Here is a 13,622-nt window from a genome sequence, read left to right as displayed (position 1 = left end):
ATGCTCAAACAAAATTTAGTTTACTAAAGCGTTGCGTTTTTAGTTTATAAAGTGGAAGCACTAGCGGTATTATATCAGTTGACCTACATTGAGCTTTAGCTTTTTACTTTTGTTCACAAGGGAATCCTGTTTCCAATGCGCTGCTGATATAATTCCCAACTAGTTTTAGCTAGAGTTAGTTTTCGCAAGCGCCTCAACTCCGGACGCTTTCACCTTTCGCCAGCGATGAGCTTGAGCCCTTTCACTTCCCGTTTGTGCCCCGTTGCGACACCTGTTTGTCCCATCCCTTGGGCGATCGCCTTACCTGTCGCTTTCAGCGATGGATGTCCATGGATTGCCGGCGGGAATTGGAATACTGCCGGCGACCACCACGTTTTTCATCCCCTGACTGGCAGCCTTTTCAATTAGTGGTCATGACAACTGAAGTTTTTACTGCGGCGTTTCTACTTTATTTTCCCATTATTCGGGCGCGTTTCGTGTATACATTTGAGGTGGGCTGCCCAAGTTTTCTCAGTTGATGCAGCGGTCAATTGGTTGGCAAGTCACTCCGTTACTGAGTCGGTCAGTCAGTTAGTCAGTCAGTCAGTCAGTCAGTCAGTCTTCAAGCGAGTAAAGGTGGATTCGCATTTGCGGATAATTAAATGTTAATTGAGTAACAACAAGGACCGTAATGCAATTGCATTCGCAATTGACGAACGAAATTGAAATTATGGGCCTGGCAAGGCGCTGAAATCAAATATGCAGTGGCAATTTGTTTAACGCGGCCAAATCAATAAACCGCCATATGAATAAATTAAAGCGAAATGTGACCGGCATTAAACAATTAAAAGTGCATTCAGTGAAAGCGGAAAAAGCAGCGAAGAACGAGCAGACGCCAACTAAGGACCATAGGTTTGCCCAGTCATTGAAATAAAATTGCAGCCTTTATTTTCCATGGCCCACACTGTTTCAACTTCGATTTTGATTTATAAAGTGGTAAGGATTGAATACAAAATCTCCATTTGACGCCCAATTTCTCAATTTCATGATAAGGTTTAGATTAGGAAAAGTTAACAGAAAGTACAACTATTACATGCGACGGTTGTTTTACGAACGACCAATCGATACAGGGACTGTTTAAACACGAGTCAGTTAGAAATTCGAACTGCCAAGCCTGAAAAATAAGAGAAAAGTGGCAAACTTAATTTCATTCAACAAGAAGAATAAATGAAATTGAGAAATACATTTTTCCGAAACAGCAGTTCAACTTAACGTCAAAAGTTGACATAAATTTTGGGGGTAGGGATACTGCAATTAACACTATGCGCTGTTAACCAAACGGAAATCGATTCGGATTGACAACAACTCCCCCGGGAAATATGACGAGCTGCCACTTAGCTAGAAGGTAGCGTCAAAAATTAATTGCAATTAAAAATCCAAGCTCCCCAGGGTCGAGTCACGACAACAATGGGCCACGTCGCGAATGGCTATGGATCCATCTCGAAGTCCGACTGCCAACGAAAGCCCAGGAGAAACCTCAGCTCCGGTGACATTAGCGTTGACAAAGAACATGCCAGGCAATTACAGCAACAGCAGTGGCAACAACCACTTTGTTTATGACAATAAGCGTCCCATCACTTGCACACAAATACACTGAGAAAGAGGGGCCACGGATCGGAAATATATATTGTTGAAGATCAAAATAGTGTAGTTTCAATATATATGTTAAACATGACATCGTTGGTCGAACTTATTAAACTTTAAACAATAATTATGAAACAGAAAACCAACACTATATCTTAAATTTTATACGTGAAATATGTTTTTAATAATAAAATTAAAAATTAAAAATATTTTTTTTTTTAAATTTCTATGAAATATAAATTGTTTTTTATTTCTTGTACATTTTTAGCGTAGTCAATTTCTAATATGAAAGGCGAGTCGCCATTGGCTGAAATTCGTTAGCGATTTTATTGAATCAGGGGCGATTTTTTTCTGGGTGTATTGTTACATCAAAACAAATATTAATATGTTAAAATATTAGTAAAACGTGTGTATAGCATTTGTTTGTATTTCTTATTCAAGCGAAAATTCCGCTTTTACGTACGCAACTAATTTAATATAAAAAAAAAACAGCTCATTTGTTTCGAGGATTGGCATTTTATTTGTGTCTCATACCGGTTTCCCTTTTATTATATAAGAGCATTTGACCCTTCTATAATTGTTTTCCCTGCACGAAAGCTGCACTTGGGTTTGCCCTAAGCCGGGGCCAAGTTCGCTTCCTGTCCCAGTATAGCAGCAACAACAGGAACAACAGCAACTGGCCCGGCAGCAACATCAACCGACACAGCAGCAACATCATCGCCTCCCAATCGCCCTTCGTCATGCTTCTACTTAGACCTGACTGCTATTCCATTTTAATGACTCACGTGACTTTCACGTATCTCTTCAGAGACAGACCAGCTACCATATAAGAACATATAGTACCAGCAGCAGCAGCAGCAACATTGTCCATGGTAGTTGGAGCTGGGGCAAAAGTATAATCATAATAATAAAAGTTATACACCTAACATGCTATTACATAACAGACACAGAGCTGAGCAAACGGCGATGGGTATGGTGAAGAAGGGAATAGAATGAGCCGGCAGAGACCTCAGATGTGTTCTGACTTCATTTCGAGCAATACACACACATTCTGCATTTTGAAGACCGGCTAAAATCAGGGGAATGGGCCAAAGAAGGGGTGCTGGCAGTCCAAGCATTCAGTTAATTAGCTCATCAGCAAATGGAAAATGTTCGTAAGGAAGAGATGGACAAGCCGATTATTAAACTGCATCGATTTGGGGATTATAATCCATTTGGTAGTTGGACAGAAAGTCCACAGATAAATGCTGAGTAGCTGGCCATTTCGTAGGCCGATCGATTACACTCTCTTCAATGATTTGTATTTGAAATTATATAAATAGACAAGATTGTGGCAGATAAATACAAGTATGAAAGCAAACAAACAGACTTGAATAAATTATAATTAAGTCTCTAATTTGTTCCACACTTGCTAAAGTTTTACTACCTTACAAACCTTATTTGAAAACATGTTTAAAGTGTTATTAGTTACAAGTATCCAAATATGTAACTCTTCTTTTGACTTTTTCAAAGTAATTATAAGTTTTTATATTCAATACATTTTACCAAAATTTAGTAACATTATACTGTACTAATGACCCAACTTGGAAACTTCGTAAAATTGGTTAAAATTAAATAAAAAGTTTAAAAATGTAAGAGTGTCCAAATATTAAGCTTGTTTTTGGAACTACTTAACAGAAACATAATATTTCATATAAAATATATATTTTACACACGTTTAAAGAATTTTACTATACTTCATACCTTGTTTAGAAACTTCTCAAAGGCTTTGATTAAAACTAAACATTTCAAGATTGTTAAATGAACAGAATTTTTAATATTTGAATGTGTAGCATGAGTGCACCCTTTCTCTAATACTCGTGGGATTTAAAATTATTTTAGAGCATGTCCGGGTTTTTTAAATTAACCATTCTCCAATGTCATTTCCAATTTTCGGCTTGGCGAAATATGTATGTACATGCATGTTTCCTTAACTCCGACTGACAGGCCATTCATCACACAGTCGACTTCTGTCGCTCCCTGTTTTTCTTGCCCAGCGCTTCTTTATTTTCTATTTTTTGGCGGTTGCAAAGGGGGAGTAATTGGCCACCCTGGCAAATGCCTAGTGCCCAGGAAAAATGCGGGAAAAATGGCACGTCAAATGAAGTTCAAACGAGGGAATATCATGGCGGAGCCATCGCATCAGACGTGATTGACAGTGCCGGAATTTTTGGTTGGGGCACACGAGACTACTGGTGTTAAGACAAACAATCTGGCTGTTTTTGTGGCTTTTAAGCGAAACCGAACTCTGGAAAAATGTCAATTTGACAGGCGTTGGGGGTCACAGAATGAAGCAGGGACTCGGAAGATGGTCTTTAAGTAGATTGTCTTGTCGGCGGCTAACAGTCCTATTCCCATTTCGATTGCGATTCCACTTGCAGTTGGGGTTTTCCATTGAAAAGTGCCACCAAATCGGTTTCCATTTTTTTCTGCTTAACACCATAATCAGCGAACAGCTCGTTTTAGTTCAGTTCAGTTCAGTTGGTTTAGTTCAGTTTAGATAGGTTTAGTTTGAAAATAGAATCAAGCGGAAAACCGCCAAAGGCCCATAAACATGGCGTTTTGTGAAAAGAGAAAACAAAGTTGGCTCCAGACCTCCATTGAATACGCTTTGGAAAATATTCGTAAGAAAAAAATGTACTTTATTTAATTAACTTTAACTTTCAATTATTAAAAATAAATTTTATATTTAAATCTGTTTTTTTATAATTTTAATTCGTTTATAATTTTAGAGATAATCAATTTTGATTTGCCTTTGTAAATGCATTACCATTATTATTTATTAAAAACAAAAGAAAATGAACATTTGCATTTTAGCAATTAAAATTATTTTTAGATTATTATATGTGTGATACTAGTATGTGTTTATTTTCGTATTCATACGATGATTTAATTGGTCTTTTCTGAAGAAAAGTAATACTATTTTGTCAGCGAAACAAATAATTTTAAGATGCAAGATTTGTGTAAAATGTAATGTTTTTAATGTCATTAGACTTTTTCGAAACCAAGGTAAAACTTAAAATAATTTTTTGCATTCTGTTCCAAACTCCGCCTCAAAAGTAGTGTGTGGAAAAACTTTTGGTTAGTGTAGTATAATGGGAATTACATGCACATACTAAATGGCCAACTGGAAATGGTCAACGAGCGAGCGGAAAAGGCGGGAAAAGCGGGGAAAAGCGGAGAAGGAAGGTCGGGGAAACAGTTTGTTTGGTCTGCCTCGGTTTCTAGTAGGTTTCAAGTAGCTCCTGCAAGGCGGAAGCCCAGACACACAACAACAGTCAACAGTCAACAGCCAACAGCCAACAGCCAACAGCCACCAGCCAACACCTTTTAAAGTGCGGACCAGAAAAGGAGGGCTCTGGCAGCAATTTAAAGGCGATTAGAATTGATTGTAATTAGTTTACAGCAGGAGCTCTGCCCGTAATGAAGTTATTTTTACTCATAAAGCGACATTTATATGACACAAATAATGATCATCATTAGAAGCCCGAGGGGGAGAACTTCCACACAAAGTGGACATTTCGCTATCGATTCGGAACAGCGTCGGATCTTTGGCAAAATTGGGGAAGGTCTTCTTTTTTAATAATCAAATTCATTACTTGATGTTTTGTTGATATTACGTTTAAAGAGGCATACTATCTTTCTATTAATATTTGTGGAGTAAAATGTATATTGTATTAAAAAGTATGTAAAAGGAAGCGTTTCCGACTCATTAAAGTTTGTCTAGTTGGTTTAAGAAATGGGTTTGCCTTTAATAAGTTAAATAAATCTGACTATATTAAGTTAGTGTAAATAAATTATATGTAATGTATCAGGCTATGACAGGGATTCTTTCTTTATTTATAGTAGTAGTAGTTTTTAAATACCCAACACATGAACAAAACTAGATAGTACATATGCAGAATTAGAAGCTTACTAATATTTCAGAACTTTGAAACTTTAGTTGTACTGTATACAAAATTTTTCTTAAGCCATGATGGAACGAATATATTTATAAACATATTAAAAATTAAATAGACATGTTCTAAGGCTTAATAAACCTATTCGAAAGCGCCACCATTCAGTTATGGTTTCGAAATCAAATGTGATCCCAAGATGCCATTTGTAGCCCAAATTACAACCGGGAAAGACTTCTGGACGCTTCGACTCATCCACTTCAGGAACACTCGAAAACATCCCAATATTGCCACGAAAAGAAGCAGACTTTGAGTGATGGAAACGAGATGATGTTGGATGTCGATACTCCCGAGTGAAATTAACCAAATGTTTAATAACACTGCGGTGAGGAATTTCAAGTGGCGACTTATTAATGGGCCACAGATGTGCGATGTCTTCGGTTTTTTGTGGAGTGAGTTATATTTCCTTGTTTTCCCTTCCAGGAAGGTCGATGCAACAATGGTCTGTGGGTCTTTCTGATGACTCATTGCCAAGTTCGAATGTCACGAGTTTCTTGGACTGGGAATTGGATTTTGGGTTTCAGTTTGGGGTTTGGGCTTGGGTTTGGGCTTGGGCTTGGAGCTCTGGGTTTTGAGTTCAGTGTTGTCGGCTGTTGGTTTCTGGGTTTCGCGTTCCCGGTAAGCCGTGTCCGCCTTATCAGAGCTCGAACATTGCCCGACTGCTCGCCAAAGATATGTTCCCGATTTCTGTGTGTGTTTTCTTTTAGGGAAATATTTCACTGGGTGTCGTGGCCTTTGGTCAAGGGGAAGAAAAGGGAGTGCCGACGACGAGGGGACTCCCAGTTTTTAAAAAACAAGAGCATTGCCCGCAGACGATAAAAGAAAACAACTTTGGGTGGCCATATCATAGTTTTGGAATATTTGCTGTTCCAGTCTAATCAAAAGTTGTGGAACTCGTTACATAGTGCGATTTAATATTATTATTACGTTTGAAAAAAAAATAGATTGTATTTTTAAACATTAAATGTATTTGGTTTTAGTCTTATACGAAGTTTAGACACAAGATTTAGAAAATACATAATTAATATAATAAAAAACAGAGTGTACTGTTAGAAAAAAAAAAGTAGTCAGTCAAAATATTTTGAATATTTTCGAAATGTACATACCTTAATCTCTGAAAACTTAACTTAAAATTAAACCATATTTATCTTAAATAACATGAATTATTTATAAGTCTATGAAATCAACTAGTTACGCATTAAGGAAAATTAATGCAAGCTCTATTTGTACACATCGCTGAATAATATTTGCAGTTCATAGCTTTAAAGCGCAATAAATAATCCTAAACATCAAATTTTTTTAAAAACATTTTTATCCCATATAAAAGGGGATAATCAAATTTGTGTGCCTTTGAGTAACCTTTTCGGCTTTCTTAAACAATGCTAAATATGATTGGCCTGCATTGAACTCTCCATTGGTTTATCCGCAAAGAAAGAGACGGGCAGAAGGAGAGAGAAAGAGAGGGGGATAGTGATATGTAAATGGCTTATGCTTTGGCAAACTTGCAAATTGCTGTCCACTTTTCATGTTGTCCTGGTCATGTGATCCTTTTTTTCCAGTCATGTCTCTATTTTTCCCCATGGATTTCCCTTCTTTTTTCAACGAGTCTTTCCCCCCTCTCTCTCTCTCTCCACGTATGGCTATCTCTATCTATTGGATTGTGTTGATGTTTTCTTTTGAAGGCCCGAAAGCAAATGAATCCCAAAAATGTTGGCTGCCCTTTTCGGGTTTTCTCGCTTTAAACTTGATTCATGTCTGCCCGGCGTTCGGCATCGATATATTTTCTTCTTTCCTCGTTTTTTCCCAATTTTTTTCGGGTCGTTCGGTATCTTTGGCATGCATATGCGGCTTAGCCCCCTTTCCACGCCTCTTTTCTCCGGCGGCGTGTTGATATGTTTATCATTGTTATTATTTATGTTTAGATTTGAATGTCAATGTCGAATCGAAATGAGCATCGACATTTATTCCAAACGTTCGTAGGGGCAAAGTGCGGGGGCAAATGGTTGGAAAAGTCGGGAAATGGAGCGGGGGCGATTTAAAGGAGTGTTTTTTTTTTTTTTATTGAAATTTTTGTGTGCCCGCACTTTGAACTTTGATGGCATTAAGTTGTCAATTTGCGTTTTGACTTTAGAGCGCCGGCATCAGGCGCCTATAATCTATAGGCCCAAAAAAAAAGGATTTATCTCGCAGATTGCCGTCTTTTTCCCCTACTTTATAAGCTATGGTTTTAAATCAACAAAATCCAAAAATAATTGATGTTAAAAATTGTTCTATTAATTACTTTTTTTCCTCAAGTATAGCTGCTAACTTATTTATATTTTCCACAACTTCCACTGCTTCCTTAAAAATAATTACATTTATAGCTTTTAAATTCCCTTGCTTAACTACTTGTGTTGTTTGTATTTCCATTTTTAGCTTCCCACACCAAACTTTGTATTGTTTTTACGTTTTTTTAATTAATGTTTGGTCTTTTTTTTTCCCAAAAGACACAAACTTGTTTGGAAAGTGAAAACGAGAACATTAACGAACAAAAATAAAAGTGAAAATGATTAGCATGATGGGGAAGAGAAAAAATATGTAGGACTGTGGAAAAAAATGTAAAAAGAAATTAATTTCCATTGAAAATTCCAAACGCCACTCGAAAAAAAGGGGGACGGTGAAGGAAAAAAAGAAGCTGCTGCGGTAGAAGGCAAACATTCGAAAGACAACGAAATTTTTTAATTGATTTCACTTAAAGCACCAAAACAACGCAGCATCTGCACAAGAGGAAGAAGACGGAAAAGTATTGTTTTTTTTTTATTTGCTAAACTTTTTGTTTTTTTTTTTGTTTTTTTGTTTTTTTTTTATTTTTTATTTTGGGCGAAAGGCCTGTAGACCAGACACACACACTTGACCGTCGAAAACTCAACAGAAAAAGGAAAAGGGACGGAGAACGGGAGTCAGGGAGGGAGAAAGGCTGATCCGAATTCATACACTAAACAAAATATGGTCCCGAAAAAATAACAAAAGAATTGTAAACAAACAGAAGGTTTTCTTAAATTGCAAGATCCTATAGGTTCATTAATCTCAAGCTATGGAGTGTCATAGAAATATTGGAAGGTGTTCGGGTCGATTGGTTTTTAAACCAACCCAAGAAAACATAGTTGTCATTGCAACTGCAGTTTTTCGAGGTAAATATGCTTAGATTTCAGAAACTATTTTTTTAAAGTCTTCTTTTTGGTTGGATTTTAAATCGTTTACTAAAAATAAATGAGGAGTCTGTGTCACCAAGTTAGTTAAAGTTAAGTTGAGACCGATTTCTATAAACCTTATGCTTATGATTTCAATTTTTCCAGAACTAATTCCAAATTACTGCAAAAAAAATATAAAGACTGTTTCTTTTAAGGCATTTACAATAAAAATAATACGGAACAACAATCTTTGACTATAGACTAAGTTTTTTTAAATGTGTTTTCTTTGCATTCTAATCAGTTTTCGTTAAAACAACACCTCACTTAAAATTATTATTTTTGTATATTAAATATAACCAATAAATTGGCTCTCTAATTATATAGTTTTCGGTTCGAAAGTGTCAACTTTTTGGAGAATTTGAACAGTGTACTTTGGGCCAAGTGGGCCTAATTGGTCATTATGTTGGCCTAAGCAGCGGCAGTGGCTCAAGTGGGGGCTAATAAAAAGTACCGAGAAGTGCGAGACAATCTACGGTGAAGATGGCGTGGAATAAAAGGAAAAACATCTCTGGATTTCAGCTGAAGGATATGCATGTCAGATTCCTCAGATTCCTCAGGCTTTCTGGGTTTTTTGTTATATTGGCCAGGCCAAAGTGTCTAATTTTCGTGTTCCTATTTTCGGTACTTCCCCTGGTGGTCTCCCGACCTCCGACAAATTTGAAAATAGATTTTACTCAAAGCAACTGGGAGCGGAAAAGTACCAGGAAGAGCCAAAGTGTCTATGTAAATTGAACAATTAGCTGCACTCAGAAAAAAATAAAAAATACAAACGGGGGGACAAATGCTACTGCCATAGGGTCATTAATCATCCTTTGCAGGCGGTCAAAAGAGTGCAGTGTGCTCTTTTGTTTTTTTTTTACACTCAAAAAAAGTGATTTTATATATAATTTTTTATATTATAATAATACATTAACTTAACGCCAGTCACAAGAGGGGTAACTTAATATTAACACGATTTCCTACCATATCTTACCATTCTGAAATTGACTTTTTATTTTTTTTTTGTTCATCTATATATTTATTTATCTTTATACTTAAGCAGGGGCTATTTTGGTTTTGAACGAAAGTGTGTATATATAAGCCAGCATAAACAGGTAAGCTATAAGTTATTTAAGATTTTATTATTTATAGGTCAATAAAGTATAGCGAGAAAGTATGTTAGACTTTTGAAAATTTTTATATTTTATATATATATATTACTAAAATCTTTGCATTTAAAAACAAGTATTATCAGTTCCACACATTTGACTAGATCTATAATATCCTCTGCAAAGGTACAAAAATAATTGTAACCGATAATAATCGCCAGAAAAATGTCTGAGTGCAGTTTGCAACTAAGAAGAGCACTGAAAGCTAAGCGCGGCTTAAGCTCACTCTTCACAAGAGAGTTCTTCTCTTTGCCGGCAGTCCATGATCGTGTGTATATATTTATATATGATCGTCGACGATCTTCGCTCGCGCTCTCTCCCGCTCTCCCTTTCTCTGGCGGCGACTGCGGTGCCGACGTCGACGCCCGCGCAGCCGTTTGAAGCCGCTTCTCATTCCAAAAACAACTGTGAACGTGAACGGTAACGGTGCGTGCTCTCTTCATCTTCTTCTTCAGCCTTTTAAATCACTTTTCGAAAAGAACTGAATAAAAATTAAAGAAAAGAAAAACCAGCAAAAATAGAAAATAAAAAACAACGAACTTTTCAATTCAAATTTGAAATTTAAATAACAAATTTAAGAGACATGTGCAATCGGCTAGAACGTGTGCATACAACTTTAAATAAAACAAAATAAATAACAATGTATAGAGTTTCAATATATTCTCTATTTCCCCGTAAAAATGTGTCTAGTTAAAAAAAAACTAGAACGTTATTTCGTGTACATTTCGGTTTTGATTATTTTTTAAAATTTTTTTTCGTGTTGTCTTTACTCTTTCCTAAATTTGACCCGATTTCAATTTGGATTTCAACAAGAACCTAAAACATAAAACAAAAACGAAAACAAAACGAAAGAATGCATATCTGTGAAAGGAAACAGAAAAAAGGAGAACGACATAAAGTGAAGTAAAATAAAGTAAATAAACTACATACTACAAAAGAGTGTATTTATATACTATATACATATATATTTATATATATAAATTTATACTATACTATATTGTGAAACAATTTTTGTAGTTGCTATTGTTGTTGGATTTACAGCAACAGGCGTCCGATAATTTATAATCTTAAAAATATACATATGTGTGCTTTACATATACATTCGCCTATGTGCACTGAACAAATTTAAGATCACTTTGGCTTAAAAAAAAAAGCACTTTAATATTGAAGTGTCTTAGATCAATTTAATGATTTATGGAAATATTTGTTATGATATTAAAGCTGATATTAAAAATACTTATGTATATAGTTCTGCAATGTTCAAGTCAAAAACAATTTAACTGATCCTGAAAACACAAATCATGTCAAACATGGTACTGTAAAGAAAGGAAAATAATACTTAAATATTACCAGTATATCAACACTTTTTTAATAGTTTTTTTTAAGAACAACATATTGTTCTTAAAATATTTAATGTGTACATTACATTGTGTCGAAGAAAGCTGTATTTTTTGTTCTTTTGTTTTTGTTCCATTCAAATATTAATATTTTATTTTTCGTTTTTCTTCCCAACAGTTTATTACAACTCAAAATATTTTAAATCGATTTTTTTCACGTGATTTTTTTGTGTGTGTACAAAAGTCTTTCTTTGTGAATGAAATAATACGTGTGATACAGTTAAATAAATAAAATAAATAAAAAGCAAAATTCAAATAAAACAGTGTGTGTTGTCATAATGACAGAAACAAAACAATAAACGCAGCGACAAAAGGCGATAAAACAGCAGCGAAAAATGAAAGGCAACCAACGACGGGAAAACTTTAAGCAATTAAACAAAATTTAGACCCATATAAAATACATTTCAACTGGCTAAATCCAGATAAGCGAAGCAACAAAAAATAATTTAAAAGATTCTCAAAACAATCAAAAAACAAAAAAAGCACAAGCAAAAACGAAACGAAATTCAAAACGAACACATTTGTGGTGTTTAATATTTATTTATATGCTAATTTATTTTTACAATAATTTGGTATTAACCCACAAACCAATAATAACAACAACAGAAATCGGGTGAAAGATAAAAAAGAAGCCGAAAAAAAAAAACCAAAAGCACGCTCATCTTCTTTAACATCTTTGTTTTGGGATATAAAACAGCAAAAGTAAGTGGATTATATTTTTGTTTTGCTTATAATTTTAAGTGTGTCTTATAATTTTCTTCGTTTTCATTGCTTTTTGCTGTGGAAACTTGTTTTTTAATGCAAATTCAATTGAAACGAAGGCAGCGAAATTTTTTACGGCCCCTACGAATGCGGATTTCAGTCTTGAATCGCTTAAAATCTCTCTGGTCTTTCTGATCCTCCTCATTTGTATTATCTGCTTGGTCTCGGGATGTCTCATTTCCATGGGCTTGTCCACGGGGATTTTCCGGGTTCACGCCCGATGTTGACCTTCTGACTTTTAAGGATGTGGGAAAACTAGACGTTCTGCGAATGCTGAAGATCTTTTGCTGACCATATCATTATATACTTAGTTCCAGACTCATTTGGAAATTTGTTTTTGTCTTGCAAGGATCGGGCTTCAATAGGAATAACATAGGGCGTGACTGGCTTAATAGCTATAAACGATCATATATTTAACTAAATTTCACAATAATATCAAACTTCTTGGGGATATTTGGAAAACTAGTACTTAAATTTCAACAGCTTTAAACAAATCAACTAATAAAAGTAATAAGTTTTCACAACCTGATTAAATATAACGACTACAATTTTACAAGTTTCCCTCAATTGTTGATTATCTCAATAACAACAGATTACTAGAGAGTTCCCACAAATCGATCCAATGAACCAAGTTTATACTTCATGTGGTGTCTTATCAGTTTTCGCTATTAAACATGTGCCAAGCAAGAATAGCTCACGAATATAATTTATAGAGACGAGTGCCATGTGATTGTGGGAATGGTAATAATTATGCTGATGCTGATTTCACTTGGTGACCCCATCAGCGCCAAAGTGGCAAAACGATCACTTCCGCTGACCACAAAATTAAATCGTTGTTTTAAAACGCAATACTGAAAGCATAAACCAAAACCGAAACGAATTCTATATCCAAATTCGAGTCCCGCATGAAAGTGTAACCAAGTTAATTGCATTTAACCGACTGTCCAAAAAATGAAAAGTTGAAGGGTGGTAATACACTCGAGTAGCTCGAAAAATGTTGACATCCGAGGGGAGAATCGGACACTGAGAAAAAATCTAGGTAATGAGACCTTTATATTTGCAGTAGGGTAAAATGTATATTTTTATTATTTCATTATTATTTATTAAATATTCAGATGATATTAAAATAAAACTTTTAAAGATCAAAATGGTATAATGTATTTTTCACCCAATAATTTATATGAAGAATATTTGTAGATGTTAGGCTACAGCTATTATAATATTTTGTTTCAGTGCAAGTGCCAAAGTGCCCGCAAAACGGTCGTAAAGTCATTATCAACATTAGAAAGTGTTACAGGCGGCACGCAAATCAAATTCCGAGCATGGTGGATGGCACTATATAGACTTGGTGGGAATCTGTGCGAGACCCAGACAGCCAGACTTCCTCACTCCACGAATCCAATTCAAAAACACCCGCACCCTCAGAGAACTTGGAATGAAATCAGCAACCGAAAAACAAATAAAACG

At 35.3% G+C, this 13,622-nt stretch overlaps 2 protein-coding genes across 6 annotated transcripts in view; one reads left to right on the top strand and one right to left on the bottom strand.

Moving 5' to 3' along the window:
• The window catches only part of LOC128265743 (chaoptin), a 75,443-nt gene that overhangs the window by 39,319 nt on the left and 22,502 nt on the right, over positions 1-13,622 (bottom strand). The window lies entirely within an intron of this gene.
• LOC128265744 (protein folded gastrulation) overlaps positions 10,337-13,622 on the top strand; it is a 33,576-nt gene continuing 30,290 nt past the window's right edge. For 2 of the 4 annotated variants that reach the window (XM_053001949.1, XM_053001945.1), the window contains exons 1-2: positions 10,337-10,422; positions 11,512-12,095. The gene's annotated coding sequence lies outside the window, so the exon portion shown is untranslated. Of the gene's footprint in view, positions 10,423-10,545; positions 10,910-11,511; positions 12,096-13,622 lie in introns of those variants that run through there. The other 2 variants (XM_053001946.1, XM_053001948.1) reach the window with 2 other exon arrangements.

Source organism: Drosophila gunungcola, unplaced genomic scaffold (assembly GCF_025200985.1).
Source record: "Drosophila gunungcola strain Sukarami unplaced genomic scaffold, Dgunungcola_SK_2 000152F, whole genome shotgun sequence".
NCBI classification, from domain to species: Eukaryota; Metazoa; Arthropoda; class Insecta; order Diptera; family Drosophilidae; genus Drosophila; species Drosophila gunungcola.
This window is presented reverse-complemented; position numbering and strand designations above follow the sequence as displayed.